At 41.7% G+C, this 27,018-nt stretch overlaps 1 protein-coding gene across 2 annotated transcripts in view; it reads right to left on the reverse strand.

Annotated features, from left to right (window-relative positions):
- The window catches only part of TANK (TRAF family member associated NFKB activator), a 225,733-nt gene that overhangs the window by 183,544 nt on the left and 15,171 nt on the right, over positions 1 to 27,018 (reverse strand). Inside the window, exons 1-2 of one of the 2 annotated variants that reach the window (XM_086956620.1) lie at positions 25,672 to 25,846; positions 14,771 to 14,889 (exon numbers count right to left, since the gene is read on the reverse strand). The gene's annotated coding sequence lies outside the window, so the exon portion shown is untranslated. Of the gene's footprint in view, positions 1 to 14,770; positions 14,890 to 25,671; positions 25,847 to 27,018 lie in introns of those variants that run through there. The other variant, XM_086956619.1, reaches the window with a different exon arrangement.

Here is a 27,018-nt window from a genome sequence, read left to right on the forward strand (position 1 = left end):
TTCGGGCTGGACTGTTCCCATGAGGCACAGGGTCAGACTGATTTGCATATGGCCACGTCTGAACTGGGGTGGCAGAGTGAGCTAAAGAATGGTGATGGATTAAACCCAGATCATTTGACTGGGGGTGAGTGTTTGATTTGCTCAAACGCTCCGTCCATCTTCCCCTTTTGTATCGCTTTGTTCGCCCTAAGTTGGCAGGGTATGCTCAGACGTGAGTCCCTTGCTCACTTTGCCACTGGATTCAAGATAACCTGGCTGATGAGGATTGTGAATCCGAAACCGGTCCCAGGATGCTTATTTCTGGTCCAGGGAAGACATGGCTTGGCAGTTCGGGCTGGACTGTTCCCATGAGGTACAGGGTCAGACTGATTTGCATATGGCCATGTCTGAACTGGGGTGGCAGAGTGAGCTAAAGAATGGCGATGGATTAAACGCAGATCAGTTGACTCGGGGTGAGTGTTTGATTTGCTCAAACGCTCCATCCATCATCCCCTTCTGTATCGCGACATTTCAACCCCAAGCTTCAAATTTGGGATAGAGTCATCATTTGGACAAACATTGCCAAGGCCACCTAAATCAATAAAATTAGGTTAAAAGCAAATCTAAGAATTCCTGACAACCAGATGAGTTGATGACAAGCCTAACAAGCGGCTGGCTCTTTGACAAATGGTTCAGAAAAAAAGAATTAAAATAAAATCTCCTTGTGCAAGAAACAAACAAAGCAGAACTGCACTCAGAGTTGTGTGGCAGTAGATCAAGTCAGATCCTCTTGACAAAAATCCCAGCTCTAGGAGTTCTTAAAAAAGCAGAGCTCTTAATCCTGTCCCCTTGATATACCTAATTTAAAAAGTTGTTGTCCAGAAATGTTTGTTTTTGTATCATTAGAGAAGTAATTTAGTTTGAGTAGACATTGCTTATCCCAGCCACATTTTTCTGGACAAATTTTTTTTAAATGGCAAATGTGTTGCAGTGATGATGTAATATTTCAGAACCACGAGACCTATATACTTCATTTTGGTGTCAAAACATAGGTTTTGGGGGTCAAGTAGTCCTATAGTCAGAAATTAACTTCTCAGAGCAGCACTTCCACATTTTCCAAAATGGCAGCTTTATAATGATGTGTTATTAGCCATCATATTGGTAATTTATTTGATTTGTAATATTGTTTTTTTCTTCAGGTTTTCCGTTGATTCAAATTCGTTAACATGAGCGAAGCAGGTGGTAGCAGAGGATCTTCACCTCCTGACAGAGTGTAGGTAACTGCAAAATCTGAGGACTCCGTCAACAAATTTAAATATGTATATGCCAAACTAATCCGAAAGAAAAACTAACATCAACTGCGGCTGGACAGAGGAGAGTTTGAGATGCTGCAGAAATACGGCAAGACTAAGTTCACAAAAGATTGAAACTGATGGATGAAGTGGATCAAATATTTTATCATTGTAACAACAGGTGCTACAAGTCGTATACAACAGAAAAAGCCTGGGAAAAATAGTAAAAAAATAGCAGAAATCAGTGAATCACAAAAAGAATCTCAGTCTTCTGAGAAAGGGACGACACTACACCCAATGCCCATCAACTTAGAAGATCTACTTCCAGCAGCTCTTCAGAAAGCAAAGGATCTTCAATGTCTCATCTGTGGTTTAGGCAGAACAAGGGCCAAAGGGACTGACAAAAGACCAAAGTACAGAGTATGTGAGCTCTAAAGGGTAAACATGTTTTTATGTTCAGCTAGATTCTCCAAGATGAGGTTTTCAGCCGAGCAGCTGATCTAAACAACAAGGTGAATGTATATCCAGCAGATTTGTATGCCCACCCGAATTGCATGCAAGCATACATTCGAAAATATGAACATACAATGAGCTCCCAGCAGCAACGTAACTGCCAGCCTTCGATTAAGTTTGCACTCTTTGAAAAAGCAAATTAAGTTTTAAAGCCACTCTTGAGTGTTGGCTACGGGTTCACAATCCGTCAGATCAGAGAAACAATGGTCAATATAGATGAAACTGTATTGATCCATAATAATGAAATTCAAAATTTTCTGGTGAGAATGACAGAATTAATTTTTGTCAATCTAACAAAACGAAAGAGCCCTGTCTGGTGTTCTCAGCTGATCTGACTTCTGACATTCTTTCAGCCAAAATATGAACACGGGATGTAGTAAGATCAGCAGGAACCATTTTAAGAAACGTCGTGAAAGATTTAGATTTTGAACTTATGACCTATTTTGTGCTTCCCCCGATCTCCACAGATCATGGGGAGTCAACAAGAATGCCTGATGTTGTTTTAACATTTTTTACATGATTGTTTAATACCAGCAAAGCAAAACTGTTACAAACTAAAATTCTTGAGTTAGGAGCAGAAGCAAACAACACTGATGGTGGCTTTGAAGGTATAAGCCGAGAAGTGGAAGACAATACCATGTAGTGACAGGATTATGCCGTGCAATGTCCTGTCTTTTCCAAATCATGCTTTTAATTCTGTCATGGCTAAAAGAAAACTCCTCTACACATGATGACAGCCACACAATCTATGACAAGTGCAAAAGTAGAGAGCTAATCACTTTAATGAATAGGAATTGGTGTACCACAAGTTATAACGCCATAGGACGGATCAGGAACTTGTTAGTAGCTAATGCTATAAAACCTTGTGAATCCGTCAGCAGACCACTTCCAAGTCACTTTACCACGAAAAGGTTTACAATTGCTACACTTGATCATTTTGATTTTGAAAACAGCTCTTCTTTATCTGGAACATCCAGCACACATGATACTGCCATGGTGCTTTTTCAAGACTGTTTCAATGAAGTAGCTGCTGATAAACAAGTTGTGTCAGCTGTAGACATAAACAAACTAAGCTAAACACTTATAACCCAATTGCCTTGCCAATTGCCTTGTCAATGTGTGCAAAATCAATACAAGCCATCAACACATCCCAGTCTACCAGAAAGTTTCAAAGTGGCTGAGGACATTAATCTTCTTCAACCCGATGCTGTGGTCCGCAAAGCTGATTTAACCGAATTTATCAAATCACTTATTCAGCACAGACTGAAAGATGAAGAAAAGCCAGTTCCTCAGTGGGCTGGAATTCATGCTCTGATCTGCCAGAATACCGTCCCGCCAAAGAAGGTTGGGTTTTTACCAGTAATACCTTCTCCAGTCACAAACAACGCAACAGTATAGACCGCACAAAAAAGTTTCAAAAATGTGCTTGCTCAGCTGAAAGATCAGCAGCATATCCTGTCAATGTTCTGCTGTAGTGTTTTCCGTATTGTAGCTGAAATTTTATGAGCAATCCAGTAGAATTTGATAATCTGTATCCAATGATGGGCGTTTTCCACATGACAAAAGTTATGTTGTGTTGTAGTGTGCAGGATGTTATCTCAGTAGATGTGGCATAGATGATGCACTTATTTAGGCTGAAATCTTTGGAAGCAAAACTGTCCAGTCAGTATTGAGCAGAACTCATTATGTTTGTTAGTTACAAGGTATGCTTATATCTGAGGCTATAGAAACGCGTTGGAATACTTTCTGGAACAAGAATGACAAATTAAGTTTTGCATATCTTATTTCACAAGTGAGTAAGGCACAGGGGGGCCTTCATTCAAAAGATGTAATGCAAAGCCAGGCAATGTTCAATACACTCAGGTCAAAATCAGAAAAACTCTACATATTTGGTTTTCAGGTTATCAAAGAAATGAGAAGAAAATTAAGAATTTTGCAAGTACTGGGGAAAAGTTTTACAGATGATAGCGAAAACTTGGTACATGCTGATCAGGAAGGTGATTGGGAGCTGCACATGAAGACTGTGGAGTCCCTGATTACTGCGTTTCACAAATTCGATTGCATAAACTACCTGAGATATGGGTCCTGGTATTTGGAAAGAGTGAAGGAGCTAGACTGTGGAAAAACCATACCTATATAGAAAATTCATCCAAAGACATTTTGTGATGAAAAACAGAGAGAGAAGATCAATGCTGTGGCTCCAGATATGAAACTGGAAAAGACAATCCAGAGATCACAGATAAGCTCCATGGGAATTGTTGGTCAGACAAGTAAAAGCGAATATGTTGCTCAATGGCAGCTAGTTTACCATTAAGTCCTTTCTATTTGCAATGTTTTTAGAAAGATGACAAATTCAAAATGAATGGACCATTGTGAAACAGTTCCACATCATGAACATGTGAGAAAGAAAGGGGAACTTTTAAATAAACATGATGACAGCCTTCTTCACGTCATGCAGCAGCAAGGAAACCCCTTTGAAATGACTGAGCCTGTGCAACTACACAACTTCGTGAACAAACAATATATGGATAATGATGTAAACACACGTCTACTGGATGTCCTGGAACATGGATCGAAACTATACGCAGAACTGAAGCAGGAGAGATTTGTATTGAAAGAGAAAAAGCTGTTTGTCAATCACTAAAACTAAACTTCCACACCTTGTAAGCCATAGCAAGAGTTTCATCCAATCAGCCACTACAAAACAGGTTACAAAACTTTTGACAGCACAGAGTGCTTGATGTGGCAAAAGAAAGGGGTGAATTTATCAAGGACATTCTGTCGCATGATCTTCTTTCCAACAAACGCATCATTTGATGGAGATGCTGCAACCAAACCAGTAAAGCACAAACTTGCACAAGAGCTCAAAAAAAACCTTTCACCTGAAGTATTTCAATTCAAAAAGGTGACCTCATTGAAAACTGCTGTTTTTGTGGACTATATGTCACAATTGCTAATGTTCAAGATTTCATCCATCAAATACTTCGGAGAGGTCGTTCAGGTTGTTCTACAGATATCAAAGTCAGTGTGCACCTTGCAACAACTACACATTGTCTTTGACAGTTATCATGAACCATCTGTCAAAGAATGTGAGAGAATCAGACATTTCTACAAGTGGAACAATTGACCTAGCCTGCATTTAAAATTCGACACCTATATTTGTGCAACTTGAGAAATTCTGGTCATCAACATTGAAGATGAACATGGTGATGTTAACTCGCCAAAACATTGCTGATGCTTCAGTGAACACTGAATTTCTAATTATTGCAAGTGAAATAATTGTCAAAGAGGAGCTGGTGCCTGCAGAGATATATTCAAAAGGTACGGGCGATTTTATTTAAGAAATTAGTAGCAAATCGGAGGAAGCTAACCTTCGTGTTGTGTCACATGTTGAGTGGACTGTTCAAAATGTTTCCTTATCAAGGAACATATTCTTATTGGAGATGAGGCTATGAACAAAACTGGAATAAAGCTTGGAGCTTTTACTGCTGAACCAGTGAAGTTTATAAAAGGATTTGCTGAGACAAAGAAAAATGTGACTTTAAAGACGAAGAAAAAGATCTTCTGTGTGTGTGGAAAATGAGTTCTGACAGTCACACATTTAATGATCTTCGGTACAGTTAGTTCAGGAGATCAGTCCTGCTAAGTGGCCTTCCACCGATGTCATATTCTGTGCGTGCCATGCAAACAAATGATGTGTGGACACATTAAAAGAGCGTTCTACTTGATCAAAAGATGTGTTAATGTTTTGGCTCATGCATATGTACAGAAGGTCATTGTGACTTTGGTTGGGAAGATATTGATGGGGTACTAAAACCTACAAAATTTCTAAAGCCTCTACCAACAGAACTTACATGTACATGTACTCATGTAGTTGCAAACCCTGTGCCACAAAAAAATTGTTCCTGTCGATAGGCTCTTCTCAAATGTTTAACTTTCTGCAAATGTACCACGAGTGATTACCTAAACAAGCAAATAAATAAAGTGAACTAGTTATCCTCCTTCAATTGTGTCTTCTTGGCCCAATCGTGGCTTAATTTGTTTTTAAATTTAGAGTGTGACCAGCAGCAGCACCTTTCTTGCCTGCTGTCCTCCTGCGTGTTTGTGTTGTGTTGGTGGATTTAAGATATTATTTTCTTCAAAGATTTGGTGTTATTTGAGTAAGGAGAAGTTTCCCAGAAGTTGAATGAGTACACTTATAGACCCTTCCAGTATTTAAAGTTTAATGAATAACATTATTTACAATTCCTTTACCCGACAGAACTGTTTATAGCTCATAACTGTGTACCCAGGTTCTGAGGGACCCAGGGTCACCCCATTACATTTAATGGGCCATTGTCATGCAAGAGACCTCAGCGGTCTGTACTCTAGACCCTTCAGCTCGTCAGTGGAGTCTTTGGACTCGCGTCTCCAAGCAGCAGCAACCCAAAGCTCTCATCCGAGATCACACATCCTGCTTGCCCCAGGTACCCTGACCACTATCAGGGCTCCCATATATCTTGCAATATTCTGGGGTAACACCTAGGGAATCTTTTCTCAGAACCGGTTACAGATATTAAACAGAAACTCTCTCCACTAGGGTCCTTAGCACGTCCACCTGTTACTGACCCACAGAGGGATTGGGAATTTAGCTCTACCGGGTTTGGTGTGGAGTCAATAGAGTCCCTTCAAGTACAAGCCCAGACTGTCCCTCCACTCCAGACAGGAGTTCGTCCACACTGGGTGGCCCTTTCTTTTTCCTCTAAATTTGCTCTTTTTCTCAGAGTTTCTTCCTCGTCCATGGGTTTTATGGTGGAAGTGGAAAGGTACTAAAAAAAGTGGGCTTCCCTTCCCACCCAAAGACTTCATATCAACCATCCACCCTCTAACAGACACCTTTTGGAGCATCCCACAGGCTAGTATACCCTGTCCTTAAACAGCAACCTGAGATTTTCCACAATGACAAAATCACGTTTTTGTTTGCAAGAACTTTCACTTGGGACTTAGCCCCACCCCTAAATGTCACTAAAAAGCTGGACCCTTTCCTCCAAGACTTCAAAGTAAGTCCCTGGTGCCAGATGTCTGCCTGCTGCCCATTGTTCGTCTGTGAAGAGAATGCCTAGATTGTGTAGTGAGGTATCAAGATAACAAGCCTTTGCAGATTTCACCCACACCCTCTTCCTCGATATAGCAGGAGAAGGTTTAGCCCCTCCAAGCAGGCCTTTTCTCTCAGGAGGCATTGGTCAGCCTGCTGGCCAGCAGAATAATTAACTTAGCCGAGCAGGTTAGTTCAAAAGTCGAAACTCATTAGGGACTGGCATATGGAAATATTACAAAAGTACGAGAAGGAGCACAAATATGGGCAAATTAATATTATATTTTTACTCAAAAAATTTTTAAACGTAGAGAAAGTGCCTTAAATCATCTGTGTATGTTGAGCCAATTCAAAATTCATATTTTGGACCAGTCCCATCTAAAGTGTGAATAAAGTAAAGCAACCACTGAGCACAACAGATTCACACTCTAGTTAAAAAGAAATGGAGATATTGCTTTTTGATTGCCCAACTTAATTAGAAGCCTGCACAAGCCATAACCAATGTATTAAATTTCCCATCTTCAACAGGGTATCTTTCTACAGATACCAGGCTATTGCAGACAGTAGCCTTCCTCGCTTGATCTACATCCATGCACATGTCTGTGCATACATACGTGTTCATGTGTAACCAGCACATAGCCTCTTGGCCCGGCTGTGCAGCAGTGGGCCTTACTTGAAAAGGTGGACTCTGGGCGTTATCCCTAAACCCATTTTATCAGAAGCTTACCATAAGTAAAACCCAAATAGTGAGCCTCACTCACATCAGAGGCCCAAAAACCAGTGGTTAAAAACAAAAACATTTACAGGGGTTTAGGAAGGTCGGAAACCCCTCCTCAAAGCAAGCTGGTATTCTCAAGGAATTGAATATCCTCTGCATGATTTGCAGGCAGAGTCTCTGCCCTAAGTTAACACACAAATGAGTTCTGTCCAATTTTGCATTTTTGCTTTGGTTTAGGCACACTGACAATCATCCATGTATACTAGAGCCCTCTGTATCTAGAAACTTTAAAGAGGGTTGTGTAGTCCAGAGGGACACACCAAGCGTGCTTTACATACAAAGCAGAACTACTGTCCCTTCACCCAAATGTAAGGTACTGATATTTGTGGCAGCATAACCTGTTAGTTGTAGGACAAGACTTTTTCTGGTGCCCAGAGAGGTGAGTAGCTTACTATTCTGAGCATACAAACTCTCTGTTTAGTGTAAGTTACAAGTGTGCAAGAAATATATGTGCCATGTTAGTCTCTGGACACTGCGGTATCTATTTTTATTTAATTGCGGCTGTATAGTGTATAAAATAGAGGCTGGAAGTCACCTTAGAGATGGGCTATGTGAATTGCAGTAGTCTGACTTAGACCAAGCCTTTTGGATGGTTAGAGAAATCATTAGGAGTTAAAGGACAAGAAAAAGCAGAGTGTTTGAAATACAAGGGTGTTCCTCTGCATGTACTGACTTTTGCTCACACAGAGGTACTACAGGCAAAAGCAAGAAAACTGGCTAATGTGAAGCCTTTCCCCTCCTTTGTGTGCCAATGTTTTGGGTATAGCTGTAACTGCTTCATCAGTGGAAAAGGCTGAACAGGTTCAGGTTGCATAGTGCTGCTAAAGCTAGGTATCACTCCTTCCCGGTAGAACTGGCCGAAATACTCTCACTTACATGTATCATTCGGTAAAAAGGAACTAGAGGACGGTTGACAACACTTACAGGATGTTTGCGGATCATAGGGCAGTTGTGTGAATATCAGCTATGGAGAAATGGGCACTTGATGTAGGTGAGCAATGGTCAGACTGCTCAGGTTATCTTTAACTGCAGGTACTGGCTAATACATTATACTTTTTTCCGGAGAACCTACCTGACCCCGGGACTGCTGCATAGGATGAACCCAGGCAAAGATCACTTATGTCAATGATAGGCTCCCCATATGCGGAATTCAAGCATTTAGCTTTCATTGCCCAGTCATCTCTGATTATTGGAGGCTATGACTGCAGAACTTGGGAAAAAATGCTAGTTTGTGAGGTGAGTTGCTCATCACTAGTTATTTTATTGGGATACGTGTCAGACCTGTCTAAGCCGATTTGCAACCTTGCAGCCATAATGCTACTGGTAGCGAAAAGGTGAGTGGCCTTGGGTTGGTGGAGAGGACTGTACTCTAGAGCGATAGACTGGGTGGAAGATGTGATCTAGTGTATCACTTACCGAAACATATCATATGCTCATACCGGATTGTAATAGACCCAAGGACATTTGGGAACCATTCACAAGTTAATGTAGACAACACTGGGAAGAGATGTGAGAGGATGTTGTGGCTAAATGCGGTATTGACTTGAAATGAAATGAAAACGGGATTTATACAGCACGATTGCTGCCCTGGGGCGTCCAAGCGCTACAAAAGAATGGTGCTACCTGCTGAAAACGGTCAGCTCAGAGAGCTAGTTGTTTGCATTGAAAAGAAAAGTCTTTAGTTGCTTGCGGAAGGAAAGCACATTGGGATTAGCCCTAAGCTGAAGGGGGAGCAAGTTCCACAACTTGGAGGCGTTATAAGAACATTCCTGCCACCAGCTCTAGTTCTCTTGATTCTGGGGACTGTGGCCAAAAAGGCCTGGCTTGAGCGGAGTTGTTTGCTAGGATGGTACGGTATAATCAGCTCACGGCTGATTGCCGGCCCCCTTTGCCAGTGGGCTTGATGAGAGATACACATTGCTTTAAAGGAGATTCTCTCCCGCACCGGGAGCCAATGTAGGCACCTGATTCCAGGTTTTGCTGACATTCTGCGCGGAAGCTGGTGCAACGTGCGGGCAGCGCAGTTTTGGATAATTTGCAATTTCCGTAGTGTGTAATCGGGCGCACCCAGGTACAGAGCATTACTAAAATCCAATCGAGACTGGATCAGACCTTGAATAGTTATCTGCTTGGCTTCCAAAGATAAAAGTGGAAGGACTTTTTTCAACATCCTAAGAAGACCAAAACAGGTTGCAGACAGCTTGGTCGCCTGGGTATTGAAGGTCAAGGACTTATCCAACCATACCCCCAGACTTTTCATATTATCCCTAGGAATAGGTGGTGAACCCAGGCTTGGGGGCCATAGGGAGTCGATGTTAGTTGATGTAGGGGGACCCAGAAACATCAACTCAGTTTTGTCCCCGTTAAGCTTAAGGCAGGATGTCGTCATCCAGCTTTTTACTTCCTCCAGACATTTCATTAGCCCACTCTGTGCCAATTGGCCGTCATCCTGGGCAAGGGAGACCACTAGCTGAGTGTCTTCCGCATATGTGACGATCTTAATACCAAATGGGCGAACGACCTCAGCCAGTGGTCTCATGTAGACGTTAAATAACGCAGGGCTCAAAGATGAGCCCTGCGGTACGCCACAGCTCATGGGTTTACTAGAGGAGACAGTATCTCCCTCAAAGACCTGAAAGGTCCTGTTGCTCAGAAAGGATTTGAGCCAGGTTATTGCCCTCCCTGATATTCCCAGATCAGAGACGACACAGCAATGCATCATGATTGACTGTGTCAAATGCTGGCTCAGATCAAGGAGGACCACTGCCACTCATCCCCCTTGATCCAAAATCCTTCTGGTTTCCTCAGTGACTGCCAGTAAGGCAGTCTCAGTCCCATGTCTAGGGCGAAAGCCCGTCTGAGTGGCGTCAAGCAGTTGATTGCCCTCGAGAAAATCCATGAGGTGTATGTTAATATGTTTCTCGAGAATTTAGCTCACCCAAGGGAGCAGGGAAATGGGGCGATAGTTACTGAAGTTGCCAGGGTCTAAGTTCGGTTTCTTCAAAAGTGCGCGCACCATGGCTTGCTTCCAGGTGGAAGGGACTATGCCGGAGGATATGGAGGCATTAAGAAGGTTCATAATAGTGGGGAGAACGACATGAATTACCGCAATCAATGCATCTAGGGGGGCTGGATCACAAGGGGAGCCTGACTTTACTTGCCGTGCTAGTGATTCAAGGGTCTCCTGTTCTAATAAAGGGAAATGATCCAAGGTTGTTAGGGGAGGCTGCTGACGGCATTAGCTGTTCCTGGGTACCAGGAGCTAGGTCCGACTCAGTGACAGATACATAGATTTGGTGCACTTTTTGAAAAAAGAACTCTGCCAAATCGTTACAATGGGCTGTCGATTTACCAGTGGGCACGGGGGGAGGAGGGGGTTTGGTGAGGTTCTTTATTATTTGAAAAATTTCTTTAGGTTTTGATTTTGCCCGCTTGATTTGTCCTGTGAAGTAGGTCGTTTGAGTACTTTTTATCTCTTGTTTGTAGGCTCTTATTGCCTCTCTGTATAAGTTTTTATCAGAAGAGGAGTATTCCAATCGCCACCTTTTTACTAATTTCCTACAATGACGTTTTTTTTCCCTTAGTTCAGCTGAGTACCAGGGGGCGGTCTTCCGTGACCGTTTCATAGTGATTTTTCAAAGCGGAAGTGTGGCGTCAAGAGAATTCAGAATCCACTCGCCATATTCCTTATTGGCTGCGGAAGGATCCCCATTAGGAAGGGGTCTAGAAGTCATAAGACTATTGGTCCACTGTTCCACTGGAAGTCTGGACCAATTCCTGAAGTTCCTCGGGGTGGGAATCAAGGAGGGTGCCTTCCATATAGACCATGTAAGAGGGATAAGTAAATTGTCGGTCCAGGGGAGACAAGTAGTGGACCAACCTTAAGCTCAGTACAGTTACTGAAAACTGGATCCAATAGATGGCCCTTAGTGTGAGTGGGGGAATCGACCAATTGTTCCAACTGCAGTGCATCTAAGTCATCTGACAGCTCCATTGCAATGCGGTCAGAGACAGCGTCAAAGGTCGCCTAACAGCGTAAAGTTGGCAGGGGTTGTTACCAACTCGGCCATAATCGGCGGTAGAGCCTTATGAAACTGCTTTAGGGGGCCTGGGGGACGATATATAAGAATGCCCGAAAAGCAGTTATTAGGGGAAAATTCAATACAAAAGGCTAGGCTTTCACAGTCTGGGATGGAGTCAGGGGTACATCGGCATATATATTGTTCTTTGTAGAGGATTGCCACGCCCCCTCCTCTCCCTAAGGCACGGTCTTTCCGCATAATCTGAAAGCCCGGGGGTAGTGCTTGTACTATATCTGGTTCGGAGTCTGGCTGCGCGCGTCTGCTGCGTGGTCGGCATGGGGTGCTCATTGTATGTAGAGGTAGAGGGAGGGGCCGAACAACTAGTGCGGCAACCAGTCTACCCCCAAAATGGCGGCGTATTCTTTCCCCGTCCCAGCGCCTACTCGGCTGTGGGGGGAGTGTGCAGGGTGACAGATCAAATAGGTAGGTCTACGCAATTTTGTTTAAAAATAGCAAAACTTCATCACAACAAAAGAAAAGTAACCAATTTTTAAAAATGCAAACTAGTACTCCCGGCTTCCGCCTCAGGAGCTAGCGCCAAGCTTTAACAGCGCGCGTGGTGCACAGCGCGATTTAAATACTGCCGGTGGAGTCGGGAGGTCCCAACAACTAGTGCGCAAACCAGTCTACCCCCAAAATGGCGGCGTATTTCTTTCCCCGTCCCAGCGCCTACTCGGCTGTGGGGGGAGTGTGCAGGGTGACAGATCAAATAGGTAGGTCTACGCAATTTTGTTTAAAAATAACAAAACTTCAACACAACAAAAGAAAAGTAACCAATTTTTAAAAATGCAAACTAGTACACCCGGCTTCTGCCTCAGGAGCTAGCGCCAAGCTTTAACATGGCGTACTGATTTGACTAACTGCTCTCAATGGTTAAACTATAAGACTCAAATGCATCAAGAAAGGTCGACATGTCCTATACGAATTCCACTTCGTGTCATGGGTATAGGCGGTCTGACAAACTGCAATGAATTTGAATGTAACCATGTTGCTCTTTTCTGTTATTCTTGTTTCGTTTTAATTAATTCACTTCATTGTCTTGTTTGTTCTACATGGAAAGAACGGAAGAAAGAAGGAAAGAGAGAGAAAGAAAGAGAGAAAGAATGACACAAAGAGAGAAAGAGAGAAAGAGAGAGAAAGAGAGAGAGAAAGAAAGAGAGAAAGAGAGAAAGAGAGAAAGAGAGAAAGAGAGAAAGAGAGAAAGAGAGAAAGAGAGAAAGAGAGAAAGAGAGAAAGAGAGAAAGAGAGAAAGAGAGTAAAGAAAGAAAGAAAGAAATAAGGACACAAAGAGAGTAAAGGCATAACAGGGGAAACTGCAGACAGACCTTTCTGCACATTGAAACCAGACTGACTTAATTGTCACCAACTTTGGGGGTGGGGTGGAGGGGAGAGAGCCTAAGCACCTCCTAATTTATGTGAAGCTTGACCCGATAATTCCCCATTTGTATGCTACGGACTAAAAAGAAAAAATGTCACATTACTGTTGTGATACTGTTGTGAAGTAGCCTTTTTCCTCTAATCATTATGATTCAGGACAGTATTGTTATTGTAAGAATAAACTACTTATCGTTTATTAATATCAAATATGTGGTAAATGTAATTAATGCTGGGTTACTGTCTGCAGTGTTCATTTCTGTGCATCTAACCCATATCACCTCTCTGAGTAAGCACTGGACAGCTCAACCACATATACCTTGGTGCATCAAGTGCTGAAGAGGGGTACATGGTGCTCGAATTGTAGGGCCAGTATAGGTAAGACCGTGAGAAAGCATTGGTAAACACCCATAACAGTTATTGCTTAGTATCTCTGTAAGCCCCCCAAATCGGGCCTAACTATATCAATTATTTGCCCTGCCAGAGAGCCCTATAACTGTTCCGTTGAGGAATGGCTGCCGGAAACCAACATCATAATCCTGATGGCAGAACCGCCATCATTAAGGGATTATGTAGGTATTCCGACTCACCGGCGGGCTCGGTGCCCGTTGGAAGCGCTGCAGACAATCCCTCTGCCCGATGCCTCCGCCAATTATAATGTGGCGGCCAGACCGAAGAAGCAGATGTTGGTGGGTCCGAACCCACCACCATCATAATTAGGCCATAGTTGCAAATGACTGAGTAATCATTGGCACCACCTTTTTCACAGTTCCATGACGCAGGTAGAGCAACTTAGACTAGGACATCTAATGGTGACCTTTAATTTTTCAACATACGGTGGAGCCAGATGGTAATCTAGTGTACAGATGAGACCCTTTGAGACATTCCTGATGGGCTGAAACTCATCAACAAAAATCGAGGATGTGAAAAGACATACTGTATTTGCACCAGTTTCGCAGGGCTAGGCAGTAGTTACATCCAAAAAAGAGAAACAGTGGTCTTGGTTACGTCTCTCTAGGCCTTAATCTAGATGAGCATCCATCCTAAATCTTAAAACAACTCTAACCCATTAGTTTTCTTAGTAGCACGTTTCTTCATCGAGTCCTCATCCATGTGCCTAATGTGTCTGGCCGGGCTGACCTTCTTGTCAAACATTCTTCAAAGGTTAACGTCCAGCTGTCCCCTAAATTGAGTCCTCAAAATCCTACATCTTGGGTGGAAACGGCAACTCTTATAGAGTGAACCTTTTTCTGGAATTTAGTAATAAATAGCTTTTGAGGACCAAGACAACTTTTCGCTCACCTATCAACTCATGATGCATTTCAGACATTTAGTTTAGCATCCTGTTAGATGGTCGAATTGTTTAGAGTTCAGAGCACTGCACGATCTGCATTTTACCAATTGTTTTAAATATATATCGAAAAAAAGCATGCAAATACATTTCATTGATACTTTAAAAATTGTGCTCTGGTGCCCACTGTTCATATGAAAACTAAAACAAAATGTCTAGCAGCACTCTTATTAGAAGGCGAGGTACACGCAGGTAATACTACCTCTTGAAAATTAAAACGGGAGTTATTTAAATTGTGTTCAAAAGAATACACCTAATTATTCCTAGGGAACCTCTGTTCTTCTATTTCACACATACCTGAGGCCACACTTTAGATCTTGTACTTACCAGGAATATCTGGGATTCCTATACCGAATTGTGTCCACTAAGGCGGTCGATCACCAAGGATATTCCTGCAGATTTCTTACTCCAGTATTGGTACCTAAGGAGCCTACACTTCCAGTTACCTGCAAAAAATATAAGCACAAACAGATTACTAAAATTAAACACATCCAGTAACTCAGCCAGGTTTACTTATTGCAGGAACCAGCAGAGAACGATATGGCCACTGGCACTAACGCCTTTGCGCCCATGTTCCCCAAACTCAGATACACAACTACAAATCTATTGTGAGAGCTGGGTCCTCCTCAGAGCTACACAATTTAAAACAAAGAAGCCAGCATCTTCACAGAAAGTTGACTAAGAGACGTATTGCCAAAATGATCTTAACGTTTACAAAGACAATATTCCTATGCTGGTTGATAACACTAAGAGAAGTTTGTGGCGCAATACACCAGACTCTGCTCTGGAATCTTCCATGGAGCCATACAGATCTGTTATCATTCATCTATACACAGATATGTATTCTCACACTCTGTCCTTTCTCTGGAATTGTGTACACAATGGACAACCTGTGGGAAAAATTTTGAAAAATAAGGAGGTAAATCAAGAACATGTTGCTATACCTTATTGACCTATCACTCTTTGACCACTAGATGGGACGTCTTCTTTCTAGTTGGATTTCTATGTCTGTGTTCCATACAGACTTCTGCCTTGTGACTTTTGTACTGCCCCTTTACCTGAAGCAGAAATCTTAACCCATTTAATGCATTGGTACCAGATCCCAGTGTTTTTCACCAGTTATTACATCTAATATTTGTTACTCTGTCACTGATTTTAGGTTAGGGACTCTGTTCACTTACTCAGGCTACTATCTCTCCCTCCTAAAAAAGGGTATCTAAATCTATTTTGATCGATCTGTCGAAGACCACTGCCAGGCATCCATTATTTTAAAAAATCCTAGAGAGGGTGGGTAAGGTCAATTACGCCATTGTGACTTACATTCTCTCCTCGACCTGATGCCATCATGTTTTTGAGAAGGATATGGAAACAAGATTCCCTAGCAGAAGTGGATGAATCTATAGTCCATTGATGCAGGATCCTAGGGTTCTCAGTTCTGATGAAACTCTAAGCAGCTTTCGACAAAGCGGGTAAAGGTTTTTTTTTATAACTTGTCTTGGGTGTACTTCAGACATTAGAGAATCTCCTGATATATATTTCTTTTTTTCTTAATAAGCGATGCCAGCAAGATAGGCTATGTAAATTATTCTCTTATCTTTTGGCCTTATCCTGCAGGGTGCCACAGGGTTCGCACGATACCCAGCCATCGATTTAATATCTCCATAAACTTATATATCACTCTTAAACAGACACTCAAATTCTAATACATATGAACAGTAACAAAACGCTTTTGACACGCTTGTTGCATTGCTTAAAGTGCAAACCTTGATGAACCAAACCTCAATTCAATTTAGGGAAACCCACTGTTATCCTAGCTATGATAAGAGGTCAATTCACCAAACAAATGTTCTCTTTAAAACATTCCTCTTTGCTGGTTCTTCCCGAACGTGCAAAAAAGAGAGTATTCCTCAACCACGCCATTTTGTGCATGTTCAGTTTAATTTTGCTGTTAAAAAGTAATGTTTTACTATTGTGTATTAAGTTAATCTCCCTTCAGATGGGAGGCATGCTTAGCAGGACAATGGACCTTTCTAAGCGACAATATTGAAATATGCATATTTCAAATCGAATGGGGCACAAGGGAAATTTTCAGATTCAAATGATATTCCAGACGATGCGTCTCAAAAGAGCAAATTCATTTCTTATTTTCTTATATGATCGTAGTACAATTTCTTGACATACAAATATACAAGTTGTTCAGCCAACGCGTTTCGTTCAAATAAGAAATTCTTGAACTTCCTCAGGGCTCTTAATTATTGCTCGAAGTCAATTGTAAACTTTTGGCTCAAGTGAACTTCCAATATTTTTCAATAAAGATCCAATCCTCATGTGCTCGTAAATTCGTTTTCTTTCCACTAATCCATATTCTATTGGAAGAAAGCGTACCCAGTATTTCAAATGCACAGAAAAGGGAAATCCAGTAAGCCTGCAATATTCACATTGCCCTCCACGGGATTCCGATTGAACGAAATGTGTTGGCTGAGCGACTTGTTTATTTATATGTCATAAATGTATACTACGATCATATAAGAAGAAAATAAGAAATACATTTGCTATTTTGAGACTAATCGTCTGGAATATCATTTGAATCTGAAAAATTTCCTCGTGCACCATTCCATTTGAAATATTAGTTTCTATCTGCGAAGCAGCGGTACCAATCAACGGCAGGTACAGGAATTACAGTGCACAGGACCATGATTTGCTTTAACATGGAATGAGGTGCAGGATCTTAGGTCCACCGTTGATTCTTGGAAATATGGAAATATGCTCTAATCGGGGAGGACAAGAAAAATGTCTGTGCAGCTTCAAAAATTCACAAAAGGATGATATCTGTGAGGCTTATGGCTTTAGGAAATTGGAATCTGAGGATAATGTCCTCCATAGCTCTCTCTGAGAATTCATCACAAGCATGTAAGACAACCTCAGTTATATTAGTGCAGTATACAACTGTCATAATCATTCATCCATTTTAAACATTTCAAAACAGATGTCTCTTCTCGTTACTCTTTCACTTGTATCCTCTGCCCTTATTCAGGCTCCCATTTTAACTTGAGCCACTTCCATGACTACCATCACAAGGCTTCTCTGTGTTCCCACATGTACGCTGATGTCAGAAACCAGTGTTTCTGAATTGTTTCAAATGACTCCTTGGCTCTAATCCTCAGACAGGAGCCTTTTCATGCAGGAGCTTTCCAAACTAAAACTCCCCCCCCCCTGTTTCAAGCAATACCTTACCATTAAATCATTGATTTTAACATTATACCATGAACTCTAAATCACAAAGCATTTTCCAGAAGGATTCCCCAGCTCTCTGCCTCATGCAATGTCATCATATGCTCTACAAAGTCTGCAGCACAGCCAGTTGTTATATTCGCAACTTAATGGATATGGATGGCACACTTGCTCCACCAGATTCATCTGAACTGCTCACCTCATTGCCTGGCTTAACAACATACATTCCAAAAATCCTTTCTTCATACTTTGCTACATTTCAGGTTGTCTTCCACAAATAAGGTGTGGAAACCACAAATGCAATCTGTGAAACACAGCTACATGAACACAGACATGGAATACGCATGTTTGGAGAAAACCAGGACTTCTTTCTTTAAAGACACTGGGCCCTCTACTCATGGCATGGCTTAGGAGTATGCACTGCGAACAGTTTTTACACACAATTTTTATTCTACTATAAATTCTTGGTCAGCTTTTTCCTAAAATGAGCCCTTATGCAACTTAGTTTTCATCTCTTAACCCTTTCACTGTCTCACGCACATCCGCCCCTTACTAAAAGTTTGTATTTGGAGTTCTTATGTTAATGGGGTGATTACTGCGCAAAACTGGCTAGCTTCTATGCCACTGTAAATGATTTAGATGAAAGTTCCAAAATAACAATATTTTGCTATCCATTTAATCCGAATTCAATCAACTGTTAATAAACTATCAATGTTGGAAATCATATTTCAACCCTAATAGAACTGAAGGGTGTGTTGACCTAAAATGTAGTCTCATGACCTGCAGGTCACTAGCAGATTTTCAGAATTAGGCACCTAACACTGCAATATAATATAGCTTTCTTCATATGAATGGGAGTAAATGCTGCATAATGCTTTCTGCTGTGGCTGGATCATGTGAAATAAAGGCTAAAAGGTAAATTGCTATCAGATAAAGCGCAGATTCATGGCTTACCAGTAATGTAAAAGTCAGTGATGGTTGTTGTAAATTTGTAGTCAGCATGGTTACCACTGAATTAGTGCCACCATACCAAAACATGGTGCTACAATACAAACAGCAGAAATCACTATGGTGGACTTACAGCATCTATCAGGTTCCAGCACATTTTGCATCAGCACGCACATCTAAATTGCGCCTGATGACTTGTAGTTTACTTAACCTTTCATCCTCTCTGCATCCATTGCCCCAGTCCTGCCAGGCTCATGATCACTTAAATTTTGCAAACACTATGTCTCCTCACCGCACTATCCCCACACTATCACTCTTCGCGGTCTCCTGCAGCCTAATCCTGCCCTTTGCTGAGTTCGCTAGTTTCTAATTTTTCTATACAAACATAGCTGCCTTATGCTGTTAACGTTATATGGACAGTGCTGTAACACCCTTTAGAGTATGTAAAAAAACTTGAATATGTCAAATTAGTAGCGCAACACTATCCATTGGCAATATTGTTGGACAATAATGGCAGAGAAGGCGAGTGCTATGCAAAATAGCTTATGCGGCCAATTACTCCATACTCCCAACGGATATGGAAGAAAACAGCACACGACTATCTGATGAGAGAGGGAATCGAAAACTAAACATACTGTAAGGTAGGGGAACAAAACTGCACAGCTAAGCTAGCTAAAGTTGTTTATTCTGCAATACTGGCATATCCAAAGGATTTCTGTACACGACCACTCTGACTCTCTTCATCATTAGTTTTTATCTATATCCTTACCCCTTTATGGTGAGGACAACTATACTGGAGTCTTCCTCCCACAGGAAACTATGTCTTCCCTGAATTCCTACAAAAGAACCTACCTTGCTTAGTTACGCCTGCCATACTAGTGCTCACCTTTCAGGGGTGCATGGTAGGTATTTTTTAATCATTCTATACCCTTTCTTAAAGGATCTACTTTGTCAGTCTGGAAGTATGCCTTGTGTTCGCACACTGATCATTGACTTGACACTGAAACTAAGTAATCTGATTCAAAGGAATCTTCTGGCATACCTAATGGGTATCCATTGTATATACTCTAACAACCAAGAGATGCAGCTGGCTAATCCAAAGCATGCCCATGCGGTTCCTAAAACGATACCACCACCTTCAGTACTTAACAGCATTAAACAACAAAACAGCTATTTGTCCAGGTCACAATTAGCTAGTAAATGGGAGCAAAGTGTTATGGAGGAGGAAGCCAGTGTTGCAGCATAATATGCAAATATTCCTTTTACGGCAGCCTCTTCAGAAAAACAACAGCAAAAGCCTAGTGAAACGTATCAACGGTGAAAATACATTAAGAATTGAATGCTTAGTGGCTTGGCTAAAAAGAATTCAACTGATGGAGAAGATTTTCCCCCTTTAGGTATATCAGGGACGAACTGATCAACCTAGGCAGACTGCCGAACAGTACAACAACAAGTTGTGCCCCTGACCCAACAGAGATTGGCTGAGTAAATTCAATGAGCAATATTATAAAAGCCCTTTATGTTATTGCGTTTTATGTAAATTGAACAACTGAAGCGCCTTTGGGGGGGGCGGGGGGGGGAGTTCTGACGTTCCAGGGCGCCTTAAGATGGGATTTCTATGGATACAGTGGGAACACAACCAGAGAATTTCTTGGTATCAGGGGACTTTATCTCCAAATGGGCATAGCTCAGTAATTGAGGAAACTGCCAACAACCAAACTTTTGTCCAATTTTTGGAGTCTATATCAACTAAGAAAGTTATACCCATGTAAATACACAACATACTTCTATAGTAGCCCATATGTCTTATATAAGTAACAGGTATTATATAATTGTGGTGTCCGGTTTTTCGTGTTTCGCACTTATTTTGGTAACGGGCCCCAGAGGAGGATGTATGTAGGGTAAATTAATGAACAGTAAAGAGTGCAAAGAAATAAATATGCATGAATTGTGAGCCCCAACATACCCTTACAAAAAATGTGAGACTCCCGCATAGTTGTTGCAGATAATTTCCCTACACTAGACAGGGACATTCCATCTTAGTCTTTTTTGCCAGATTGGCCCCCGAAAATCAAACTGAAGTTCTCTTGATCGTACACTGAATGTAGACCCTCTAAATTCCAACATTCATCTGATACATATGAATGTAGATGTACCAGAATCCATATTAGAGACTTTTTTCGAAATAATTCCAAATGTTTCCTCCTATAACATCATGCTAATGATGACTGTTCTGTGACTTCTCTACTCCAAGTTGTTGTCTCATTGCATTTACAAATACATATGGGACTTCCAATTTCATTTAGCAATACAAGAGCCTCAAGAATCTCTATTATCACTTGTGTCCCTTCTGGATGCCTGTCGTGTCAAATATGTCAAACACTGGGCTCTCTTGATTGCCACATATCTTACATCTATTCTAAAGTATCCCCTCTCTTCTAGCTTATTTCCCAACCTGTAGAAACATGCAATGATTATCACCTCCAAATAAAAAAACGCTCAGCGGAGGCTGGAGTACCAACCAACTTTAGACCCATCTCTTTAATCTGTTTATCATCTAAAATTCTAGAATCCAGTGTCAATAACCAATTGTGCACCTTTTTTGGGCACAATAATTATTTTGATACTCATCTATCAGGCTTTAGAGCTAACTTTATTACTAACTTAGCTACTGGTGTCGTTCTTCAATGAGATCCATGTCTCTCAATGCTGCCCTCTCTGCCCTACTTATTTCATTGGAACACTCTGCTGCTTTTGACATTGTCTACCATCTCATCCTCATTGCATGCCTGACTGCAGCTAAGGTGAGAGCTATGCCCTCGCTTGGTTCCAACTTCTTCCTGACCAACAGGTCTCGATGTGTCTCATTGCCCATTTTCAATCCAAGTTCAAGGACATCAGCATTGAGTCCTACTCTTTTTAATTTATATGTGACCACACTGGTGAACCTTATTTCGCTTATTCTGATTTCCCTACTATTCATCTGTCGATGATACTCGTACATCTAAGGTGCCATCTTTTCATGTAGTGTACTATATTTTAACAAATCCCCTAGAAAGATGACTGCCACAGATACTCGCACATCTGCTGAGGCCATCTTTTAATGCATTTCGCAATGTACTGGAAACAGTAGATCTCCAACAAACAGCTTACGTGGTCTGCAGCCAAGACCTGAAAATAATGATACTAGCTACCTAAAAGTGTCTAGGGTACCTAGCATAGGTTGACAGGGTAGGCTAGCTTGGTCACAATGCCGCCTTTAATTGCACTGTGGCCAATATGAACTGAAAGCAAAAAGAACAGATGATGGACTAAATGCTGAACAAATCAAACATTCACCCCCAGTCACATATCTGGGTTTAATCCACTGATTTTTTTGCTCACCATGCCACCTAGTTGGGGCCTATCCATATGTATATCAGTCTTAACCCTGCTCCCGATGGGAACAGTCCAACCCAAACTGCCAGACCACGTCCGCCCTGGACCGGAAACAGGCATCCTGGGACCGGTTATTTTTGCTTTTGTAGCCCTAAGTGGGAAGGGTATGTCCAGACGTGGGTCTTGTGCTCACTGTGGACACAATTCACAGAGAACCTGTGTTATGGGAAGCACTATTCACTAGCTCACTACACGTGATAATTTCTTCTTTCTTCTTCATACAAAAATAATCAAATCTCAGCATATAAAATCTGTCACAAAACAAATTCATATGAATCTTTTATCAGCAGTCTTCAAAATCAGACTGCTGATGTAACCATCATGTAAAACATACAAAGCAAAGTGTAAATAAAATATGAATGACTCATCAAACCGATGGGTGTATTTCTTTCCTTCAAGATTGCTTTTATTCTTCTTAATTATCAGAAGAAGTGTTAATCAGAATTCTTCAATCAACTCTCCATCATTACACAAGTGAAGTCATATCCCAATGCATTTCGGTATGCACCTTCATCAGGGGATTGCACTTCATAAACTACAATAGAGGCAGCATTAATCAAAGTTCGTGATCTCCTTTTTTATTTGTGTCTCCTGATCCCCCTTTCAACATGAAACCACTTTTACGCTGTATTATGGGTCTGTGAAACGAAAGAGGAAAACCTCCTCACCACGAAGCCACTTTTACCAATGTTGATAGGTCTCGCTCGAATTTGCTAAATGCTTCTTCAATCGTGTCTCGCTCTCCCGCTCTATCGCGCTTGTGCTCACTGTACCACTAGATTCAAGAAAGCCTGTTTGATGAGGGGTTATACCCCGAAATCGGCCCCAGAATGCTTGTTTCCAGTCCAGGTAAACATCAAGACTGATTTGGCGTGGTGAGCAAAAAACAATAGATTAAAAGCAGATATGTGACTAGATGTGAATGTTTGCATTGTTCAGCATTTCATCCATCATCTGTTCTTTTTGCTTTTGTCGCCCTAAGAGGGAGGGGTATGCCCAGAGGTTGAATCCGTGCTCACGATGCTTCTGGATTGAAGCAAGCCTGGCTGATGAGGGGGTGATACCCTGAAACCGGGTCCGGGATGCTTGTTTCTGGTCCAGGGAGGTATTGACTTCACAGTTTGGGCTGGCCTGTTCCCATTAGGAGCAGGGTCAAGATTGGTTTGCATATGGCTGGGTCCAAACTGCGGTTGTGTGGTGAGCAAAAACACGATGGATTAAACCCAGATCCGTGACTGGGGGCGAATGTTTGCATTGTTCAGCATTCCGTCAATCACCTGTTCTTTTTGCAAGATGAATTGAATCGCCCTGATGACCCAGTGACACATAAGTTAAAACATAAACCTTAATCAAATGGCATTACTTCTCCTCCATGGTTATTATACCTGCAAGCACTAACTGTCCAGTCCTGAAGACTTTACACTGGCTCCCAACAGCAAGAAGATCCTCTTTCAAACTACTGCATATCACTCACAGAGCTATTAATGGCAAAGGACCAAAATTAATTGATGCAAAAATCACAAAATATTCCCAACCCAGTAACGTATTACGTTCCAGACTAGCACCACACTTAATAATTCCTGCCTAGAGGAAGAACAACATTGGTGGCACTACTTTCTCTGTGCAAGCAGTAAAACTCTGAATTTTGCTACCAGCAAAGATGAAACCCACTAAGAATCGCTTAAGAGTTCTGTGGGATGGTTGACATCCGGTTATTTCCAATGTGATCGAACAATGAATCCACACAATCTCACCTCCTGTGATATCCTCTAGAACCCTCTAACATCAAAGAAGTGCTAAACTGGCGATTCCCTCAACAAACAACCCCAAAAATTAGGGAGCCCCTAGAAACTCAACACTCTGCATCTTTTTCATATTACCAGTATGATCAAAGCAAATCCCACTTATTGTCTACTCCTCATAATCTAAAAAGACATACCTAACCTCACTATTCAGACGTATCTTACATTAAAAAAAAACAAGTACAAAGTTTGACAGTTTCCGTGATATTCAATGGCTATATGCAAGAGAACAAATGGTGCTGACGCCATTAGGGGTTATGTAGAGCAACCTAACTTAAGACGAAACATCTTATATCACCTATCCACAGGTAATCAACTTTTGTCTTTTCTTTCGACTCTTTCTACTTCCCTCAGATCGCATCGTCTTTCAACATTCCCCCAAAAAACTGCATGAAAATAAAATTATTTATAGCTAGGGATTATTCGCTCCCCCCCCCCCCCCTACGTGAACGAGACTCTCCTTAAAAATCCTTCCTTTATATACCTTTGTTCCTCCGAGTTTACCCTATCCTTGCACATCCCTGCCACCTTATTCTCTACTAAATCTCAGCAAAATAACCATACCTCTCACTACAAAACATACAGTTTCCTTTGGAGTAACTTTTCCGCGACATCAAAACTTAGTTACTTATCCCGTTCCCATAAATCACAATGTCTCTCTCATTCTGTTTAACTTCTCCTTCCTATCTCGCAATATTTAACCTCCTACTCCCGATTTCCTCATCCCTCTTTTTCCACGTAATAATTACACATAAGTCAGATTAACATATTACTTTGCCACTTGAAAATGGAGGAAATTCTTCAGTTTTCTCGGAGCACAAGACTAACCTAATATCCAACAAATCCACAAGAATTAATAGCTAATGAATTGACAAAAGGTGTTTGTTTTGGACTTTCAGGTCACTCCCCAATTCTGCATACATCCCATACATACAACAGGTGACTCAATAGATACACCCAAAACGCACAAGCCACCAATGCTCCTATACATTGCACCAGAAAGAAAATGACTTCATTGGGAGCATGAAACACGTTTGGTGCATAGAACGAGGACACCGCTAAGAGAGTCTCACAAAATCAAAATGAGAGTTCTGAAACCAATTGACTTAGATGGGTAAGTGAAAGCTAAGAGAAGGGATGGAAAAGTTCGGGCATAACAGTAGTGGGAGATGACGGGTCAAAGAGAAGTATACCAAATTGCTCCATGTTATGGAAACCTCAGCTTAACTGTTAAGGCAATAACAATGTTTATGATCGGGCCTGTAGTTCCGCTTTCTTCATTACAACTGTGGCTAAATAGCTAAAGGCTGGCACTTTCACGCTTTAAATGTTGCCTTGACAGATACGACATTGGCTTCTACTGAGAGCTACCAAATGCCCCCTCAAATAAAACGAACATGTAGCCCATAGATGTGCTGTATATTTTATTGATTGATTTCAACTGTTAAAAGTTTTAAAAACTAAGATTGCGGGGTTGACGTCTCAAGCCAGCAGTTTCCAGATTTCTGGAATCGCAGATCTTGTGATCAGGGAATCGAATGCTACAAAGTTTACATAGATCAGGCTTGCTGTTCTTGGTACATATCTGCCGAGGGGCAGTGGCATTACTAAATTATACTAATTGTATTGTAATTCCTCTTCCCCACAGGGTCGTTCGTGTTACTTTCTTACTAAATAAAGCCTTTTCGTTTGATACGCGAGAAGGGCGTCCGGCTATTTATTCATTCTCGCCAAGGAAGTTGCTACTGTTTCATACAAGCAAGCCAACCCTCCCAATTCAGACGGGAGCCTTCCGTGTTTGGGTCTTACCTCCCCCACAGGACAGAAGAACTTAATTTGCCAACTGAAGGTGCTTCGCTTTCGACTCTAAACAACTTCAATAAATGAATTCGAATGGGGATACTCGTGAAAATACTTTTGCAGTGATTGACAGGCGAAGGCACGATTGTAGGCGGGTGTTGATGGCAGTACTTCCCCATAAATTTTGCCATTGGTTTAAAGAAAGTGGAACGCCCCGGAAAATGAAGTTCACCATCCAGGAAGACACAGTCCCAGTTGAAACATTAGAGTTATGAACCGGAAGTAATCACGCAGCCGCACTTGGGCTGGATCTACAAGAAGTGTACGTTTAATCACTAAAAGCATCGTTTTACTGTCGGATATAATAAAGAAACCATGAAAACTCCAGAGAGGGATGCTGTATCGCAACAGTCCACCCTGCCTGCCACCTGCTGGAAGAAGGCACGAGAACTGCCAGACGAACACATGCCAACATTTTCGACAGTACCGATACTCTCCAAATTTATTAGGGTGGGTCTCGTAGGGGCGTGGCTTCGAGGCAGGTATTTAACAGTGGTGGCATTTACTTATTCTATGCAAAAGCGCTCTAGTGTCCTTCGGCCAAGTTTCTTCATATGTGCACGTCGTAATTGGTGTTTTTTGCAGTTTCATATTGCGCGAACTTGGCCAGAGGGCATTAAAGTTTTTTTACTTGAGAAGCAGAAGTTTTAAATAAAAACATCTTTTTTTGTTTTTTTGGTACGGGAAGAGCACCCAAAATAACAGGATGTTGAGCAGAAGGTGGGATTTCAGCTCTCTGTGCCATAAAATCAAAATAAAGTATGCTCTTGTGCAGAACTTGCACTACTCATTTAAAGTGCTTTAAAACCTTCCTGCCAAGTGTGCCCTATATATATATATAATTGCGAAAAAGTACTAATTGCGCAATGTACATATGAGCTGAACTTGGCCACAGGCGTTGTGCGCTGACAGTGTATTCCAGCGCAACAGCCTTACACTCTAACTGACAATGCAAACGTTCCAATGTGTGTAGCTCTGTCCGACAGGCCACATCTCCTTACTCCTGTCATGCTGTCAAGAGTGTAAGGCAGCAGCAGCAGCAACAACCCAGCGCTGGAATACACTCACTGTTGACTGTCAGAGCGCCTCACAGACCCGTTTCCCTGAAGGTATTCAGGAGCACCTGCTCTGCATGAAATCCCATACTCCAGTCTGACTCCAGCTTGCCTCTAGGAGTACAGGTACTCTCTTGACACAAGGAGAAGTTCTGGTACTCTAGGGGAGAAAACTGAAACGTGCCGGTACTCAGTACCAGTGAGTACTGGCCCATTTAAAGCACAGATTTTAGATGAGGAA

The sequence above is a fragment of the Lissotriton vulgaris genome, chromosome 2_1 (assembly GCF_964263255.1).
Source record: "Lissotriton vulgaris chromosome 2_1, aLisVul1.2, whole genome shotgun sequence".
In the NCBI taxonomy this organism is placed as follows: Eukaryota; Metazoa; Chordata; class Amphibia; order Caudata; family Salamandridae; genus Lissotriton; species Lissotriton vulgaris.